The sequence below is a fragment of the Bufo bufo genome, chromosome 6 (genome assembly GCF_905171765.1).
Source record: "Bufo bufo chromosome 6, aBufBuf1.1, whole genome shotgun sequence".
In the NCBI taxonomy this organism is placed as follows: domain Eukaryota; kingdom Metazoa; phylum Chordata; class Amphibia; order Anura; family Bufonidae; genus Bufo; species Bufo bufo.
Genome location: NC_053394.1, coordinates 108,524,230 through 108,531,687, shown reverse-complemented (window position 1 = coordinate 108,531,687; position 7,458 = coordinate 108,524,230).

Genomic DNA, 7,458 nt, shown 5'->3' with positions numbered 1-7,458 from the left:
AAAATATGAGGAAATTGAAATTTTGCCCACCTTACTTCCCAAAAAGGTAATTAAAGTGATCAAAAAAGTCGCATGTACGCCAAAATAGTACCAATCAAACCGTCATCTCATCCCGCAAAAATCATACCCTATCAAGTATACATATTAGGTATCGTCGCGTCCATATCGACCGGCTCTATAAAAATATCACATGACCTAACCCCTCAGGTGACCACCGTAAAAAAAATTAAAATAAAAACGGTGTAAAAAAAGCCATTTTTTGTCATCTTACGTCACAAAAAGTGTAATAGCAAGCAATCAAAAAGTCATATGCACCCCAAAATAGTGCCAATCAAACCGTCATCTCATCCCACAAAAAATGAGACCCTACCTAAGATAATCGCCCAAAAACTGAAAAAACTATGGCTCTCAGACTATGGAGACACTAAAACATGATTTTGTTTGTTTCAAAAATTAAATCATTGTGTAAAACTTACATAAATAAAAAAATTGTATACATATTAGGTATCGCCGCGTCCGTGACAACCTGCTCTATAAAAATACCACATGATCTAACCTGTCAGATGAATGTTGTAAATAACAAAAAAATAAACAATGCCAAAAAAGCTATTTCTTGTTACCTTGCCTCACAAAAAGTGTAATATAGAGCAACCAAAAATCATATGTACCCTAAACTAGTACCAACAAAACTGCCACCCTATCCCGTAGTTTCTAAAATGGGGTCACTTTTTTGGAGTTTCTACTCTAGGGGTGCATCAGGGGGGCTTCAAATGGGACATGGTGTCAAAAAAACCAGTCCAGCAAAATCTGCCTTCCAAAAACCGTATGGCATTCCTTTCCTTCTGCGCCCTGCCGTGTGCCCGTACAGCAGTTTACGACCACATATGGGGTGTTTCTGTAAACTACAGAATCAGGGCCATAAATAATGAGTTTTGTTTGGCTGTTAACCCTTGCTTTGTAACTGGAAAAAAAATATTAAAATGGAAAATCTGCCAAAAAAGTGAAATTTTGAAATTGTATCTCTATTTTCCATTAAATCTTGTGCAACACCTAAAGGGTTAACAAAGTTTGTAAAATCAGTTTTGAATACCTTGAGGGGTGTAGTTTCTAGAATGGGGTCACTTTTATGGAGTTTCTACTCTAGGGGTGCATCAGGGGGGCTTCAAATGGGACATGGTGTCATAAAAACCAGTCCAGCAAAATCTGCCTTCCAAAAACCATACGGCGCACCTTTCCCTCTATGCCCTACTGCGTGCCCGTACAGTAGTTTACGGCCACATATGGGGTGTTTCTGCAAACTACAGAATCGGGGCAATAAATATAGCATTTTGTTTGGCTGTTAACCCTTGCTTTGTTACTGGAAAAAATTTATTAAAATGGAAAATTTGCCAAAAAATCTAAATTCTGAAATTTTATCACCATTTGCCATTAACTCTTGTGGAACACCTAAAGGGTTAACGACGTTTGTAAAATCAGTTTTGAATACCATGAGGGGTGTAGTTTCTAGAATGGGTAAGGGCTCTTTCACACTTGCGTTCTTTTCTTCCGTCATAGAGTTCCGTCGTCGGGGCTCTGTGCCGGAAGAATCCTGATCAGTTTTATCCTAATGCATTCTGAATGGAGAGAAATCCGTTCAGGATGCATCTGGATGTCTTCAGTTCCGGACCGGAACGTTTTTTGGCCGGAGAAAATACCGCAGCATGCTGTGCTTTTTGCTCTGGCCAAAAATCCTGAACACTTGCCGCAAGGCCGGATCCGGAATAATGCCCATTGAAAGGCATTAATCCGGATCCGGCCTTAAGCTAAACGTCGTTTCGGCGCATTGCCGGATCCGACGTTTAGCTTTTTCTGAATGGTTACCATGGCTGCAAGGACGCTAAAGTCCTGGCAGCCATGGTAAAGTGTAGTGGGGAGCGGGGGAGCAGTATACTTACAGTCCGTGCGGCTCCCGGGGCGCTCCAGAGTGACGTCAGGGCGCCCCACGCGCATGGGTGACGTGATCACATGGACACGTCATCCATACGCATGGGGCGCTCTGACGTCATTCTGGAGCGCCCCGGGAGCCGCACGGACTGTAAGTATACTGCTACCCCGCTCCCCACTACTACTATGGCAACCAGGACTTTAATAGCGTCCTGGCTGCCATAGTAACACTGAACGCATTTTGAAGACGGATCCGTCTTCAAATGCTTTCAGTTCACTTGCGTTTTTCCGGATCCGGAGGGCACCTCCGGCAAATGGAGTGCACGACGGATCCGGACAACGCAAGTGTGAAAGAGCCCTAACATCCCCCAAAAATAAAATATCATTCCCAAATTGATCCAAACATGAAGTAGACATATGGGGAATGTAAAGTAATAACTATTTTTGGAGGTATTACTATGTATTATAGAAGTAGAGAAATTGAAACTTGGAAATTTGCCATTTTATTATTTTTTTTTTGTAAATTTGGTATTTTTTTATAAATAAAAATGATTTTTTTTTACTTCATTTTACCAGTGTCATGAAGTACAATATGTGACGAAAAAACTATCTCAGAATGGCCTGCATAAGTCAAAGTGTTTTAAAGTTATCACCACTTAAAGTGACACTGGTCAGATTTGCAAAAAATGGCCTGGTCCTTAAGGTGAAATAAGGCTGTGTCCTGAAGGGGTTAAGGACTCAGCCCTATTTAACCTTAAGGACCAGGCCATTTTTTTGCAAATATAGTTATTACTTTACATTCCCCATATGTCTACTTCATGTTTGGATCATTTTGGGAATGATATTTTATTTTTTGGGGATGTTACAAGGCTTAGAAGTTTAGAAGCAAATCTTGAAATTTTTCTGAAATTTTCAAAAACCCAATTTTTAGGGACCAGTTCAGGTCTTAAGTCACTTTGCGAGGTTTACATAATAGAAACCACCCAAAAATGACCCCATTCTATAAACTACACCCCTCAAGGTATTCAAAACTGATTTTACAAACTTTGTTAACCCTTTAGGTGTTCCACAAGAATTAATGGAAAATAGAGATACAATTTCAAAATTTCACTTTTCTGGCAGATTTTCCATTTTAATAATTTTTTTCCAGTTACAAAGCAAGGGTTAACAGCCAAACCAAACTCAATATTTATGGCCCTGATTCTGTAGTTTACAGAAACACCCCATATGTGGTTCTAAACCGCTGTACGGGCACACGGCAGGGCGCAGAAGGAAAGGAATGCGATACGGTTTTTGGAAGGCAGGTTTTGCTGGACTGTTTTTTTTGACACCATGTCCCATTTGAAGCCCCCCTGATGCAACCCTAGAGTAGAAACTCCATAAAAGTGACCCCATCTAATAAACTACACCCCTTAAGGTATTCAAAACAGATTTTACAAACGTTGTTAACCCTTTAGGTGTTCCACAAGAGTTATTGGCAAATGGAGATGAAATTTCAGAATTTAAATTTTTGGGCAAATTTTCATTTTTAATCCATTTTTCCCAGTAACAAAGCAAGGGTTAACAGCCAAACCAAACTCAATATTTATGGCCCTGATTCTGTAGTTTACAGAAACACCCCATATGTGGCCGTAAACAGCTGTATGGGAACACGGCAGGGCACAGAAGGAAAGGAATGCCATACGGTTTTTGGAAGGCAGATTTTGCTGGACTGTTTTTTTTTACACCATGTCCCATTTGAAGCCCCCCTGATGAACCCCTAGAGTAGAAACTCCAAAACAGCGGCCCCATTTTAGAAACTACGGGATAGGGTGGCAGTATTGTTGGTACTAGTTTAGGGTACATATGATTTTTGGTTGCTCTATATTACACTTTTTGTGAGGCAAGATAACAAGAAATAACTGTTTTGGTACCGTTTTTATTTTTTGCTATTTACAACATTCATCTGACAGGTTAGATCATGTGATATTTTTATAGACCAGGTTGTCACGGATGCGGCGATACCTAATATGTATACTTTTTTTTTTTTATGTAAGTTTTACACAATGATTTCATTTTTGAAGCAAAAAAAAATAATGTTTTAGTGTTTCCATAGTCTGAGAGCCATAATTTTTGCAGTTTTTGGGCAATTACCTTGGGTAGGGTATGATTTTTGCGGTGACGGTTTTACCTTGGGTAGGGTATGATTTTCAGCGACCCGCTCAAAGACGGTGAGGAAGGCTTATACGTCGTCCTCTGCAGTCATTTTTTGTAATGTGGACTGAACACTTTTCCTTCCGCCCGAATTCTGTTCAGCCCCATACCTCACTGGTTGGGCTGCCACCCAGTATCTTATGTCTGCAATTTGCTCTGTCAGCAGCCGGTTTGTCTCCTGTTGATGTGCAGCACGCCAGACCTGCAGGGTATTACGAAGTGAGGTCACGGTTATGGGCAATCGAGGGTTACTCACTGTTCATAGGAGAACCCTGGGCAGGCATGCGACAGTGAAGGAGAGGCTGACACAAAGTTCCTCTGGGGCACACTCTGTATGTAGAGACCAGGCCTGATGGTGGATGAGGTGCCCTGGATGTTGCAGGTGTTTTGAGTGCCTGAGGCAAGGTCCCTTTAAGAATCGTGACGCCAGTGCCTGTAACGGTGGCACACCGATTTATAGTTGTAATAATTGAGGTACACAGATGGTATGGTGAACCAGACTTTGCTTTACTTGGAACAACAGTTCAACTTTGTACAATAAGCTGATAATACAGTCCCTTGCATCAAGTGTTTCACAAGCAGGCTTATTTCAATACTGGCAGGTATAATCTTGGCAAGATACTCAGAGGATAAATGACCGATGCTTCTCAGACACCAGGCTGCACTAATTCACAGATATTCTGGCTGGCTGTATCCCAAGGCCCGTATGCCTAAATGCTGGCTTTTATCCTTGGCAAATAATCTTCCTCCCGTATTTATCCTTGCACTAACTTTATATTCCTTCTGCCCATCAGCTTACTTGTCTTAGCTGGATACACTGGCCCTGCTTGGCTTGAGGGTACTGCAGGTTTCTCCCAGGAGGCAAATTCTCTTCTACTGGGATGACTTCTTCTGAGCTAAGCTTAGACTCAGGAACTTCAGGCTGACTAGGTTGCACTTCTAGCCACCTGGACTACACTGACTCTTCCCTGTCTGGGCCTACCTATATATACTCAGGGCTCTCTAGCTCCCTCTAACGTCTGGGAGGCTGAACTACACCCTAACAGGCCTGACACCCAGATAACACAGGGAAATGAACATTAAACATCACATTAATGCAATAGACATGTTAACCCTTGTGTAGTGCCCACCCTTACTAGTGGGACACTACAGATGGACATTAGCCTGCCATTGAGCCTGCAAAGCCTCTGCATGAGCCCTTTGCTGCTGCTCCAAGGCTTGTCGTTGCTGCTGCAGGTTGCTCTGTACCATCTGCATGATAAGATCCTCAATTTTTACAGACTCTTGTTGAAGCTCCGCTGCTACTTTAACCCAGGACATTAAAAAAAAAATTCCATTCAGTAATTTAAGCACTGGCCTTTTAAGAGTCCAACCAGAGAAAAAAAACAGCTCCTGGCGTTTTAACTTGTTACTATGACTACTCCTTTTTACAGCTATACTAACTACCAAAGTGTCCATCAGCAACTGCTGCTGAAACATGCTCTACTGGTTCCTACTTCACCGAGGCCAGGAACCTTGGTGACACATTTCTCCCGTCTATGATAGTCCCTTGTGCCTTCCTACAATATATACAGTACAGACCAAAAGTTTGGACACGCCTTCTCATTCAAAGAGTTTTCTTTATTTTCATGGCTATGAAAATTGTAGATTCACACTGAAGGCATCAAAACTATGAATTAACACATGTGGAATTATATACATAACAAACAAGTGTGAAACAACTGAAAATATGTCATATTCTAGGTTCTTCAAAGTAGCCACCTTTTGCTTTGATTACTGCTTTGCACACTCTTGGCATTCTCTTGATGAGCTTCAAGAGGTAGTCACCTGAAATGGTTTTCACTTCACAGGTGTGCCCTGTCAGGTTTAATAAGTGGGATTTCTTGCCTTATAAATGGGGTTGGGACCATCAGTTGCGTTGAGGAGAAGTCAGGTGGATACACAGCTGATAGTCCTACTGAATAGATTGTTAGAATTTGTATTATGGCAAGAAAAAAGCAGCTAAGTAAAGAAAAATTAGTGGCCATCATTACTTTAAGAAATGAAGGTCAGTCAGTTAACCGAAAAATTGGGAAAACTTTGAAAGTAAGGGCTATTTGACCATGAAGGAGAGTGATGGGGTGCTGCGCCAGATGACCTGGCCTCCACAGTCACCGGACCTGAACCCAATCGAGATGGTTTGGGGTGAGCTGGACCGCAGAGTGAAGGCAAAAGTGCCAACAAGTGCTAAGCATCGCTGGGAACTCCTTCAAGACTGTTGGAAGACCATTTCAGGGGACTACCTCTTGAAGCTCATCAAGAGAATGCCAAAAGTGTGCAAAGCAATAATCAAAGCAAAAGGTGGCTACTTTGAAGAACCTAGAATATGACATATTTTCAGTTGTTTCACACTTGTTTGTTATGTATATAATTCCACATGTGTTAATTCATAGTTTTGATGTCTTCATAGTCATGAAAATAAAGAAAACTCTTTGAATGAGAAGGTGTGTCCAAACTTTTGGTCTGTACTGTATATATATATATATATATATATATATATATGAGTCCACACATAAAAGGGGTACAGAGGTAGCACACAAGTCAAGTGATCACTCGTAATTTGTGGAGCAAGAAAGCATTAAGTTCTCAACTTACACAGGGTTTATTCAACTTTTTAAAAAGACCCTTTTAGAGTTTCTGGACTCTCGGAGGAGTTCATACTTACCTGGTCTCCCCCACTGGGTTCTGGCAGCCTTCGGAGGTTCCAGGTCTCTGGGAATCAACAAACTGCTGCAGCCAATCACTGTCCTCAGCGGTGATCTGTCACCAGTGTGGGACGTGACCCAGTGACCGCATGGGTGACAGGTCACCAATGCAGCCAGTGATTGGCAGCAGCGGTCACTTGCGGCCCCCATCAACAGGATGATGATTTCCAGAGACCTGCAGAGGCAGCTGTAAAATGATGGAGTTGGAACCCAGAGGCAGGGGGTTTACTTTGAAGTGTTAAAACACTGACCTGGATTCTGCCTTTATTATGTCTATGTTTTGATCCTCACTCAGCAAGAACCATGGCTTGGTTGGAAAGTGAATTTCTTAAGATGCAAAAACTAGCTCCAGAATTGTGCCACAGTTTTGGAACAAAGTAAGCCGACCAATAGATGGTATAAAGTTAGACAAAAGTGTCTAAATATGAACCAAATTTATCGTCCTTCATGAGCTACTTTGATAAATCTGGTGCATCTTCAGACTGTCTAGACTTATACGGTTTAAATATGAAGCAGGATTAATAAACCTGCGCCAGTAGTTAACTAGTCAGGGATTCCACTGCACGGGTTAAGATGACAGGCAATTATGCATAGTTTT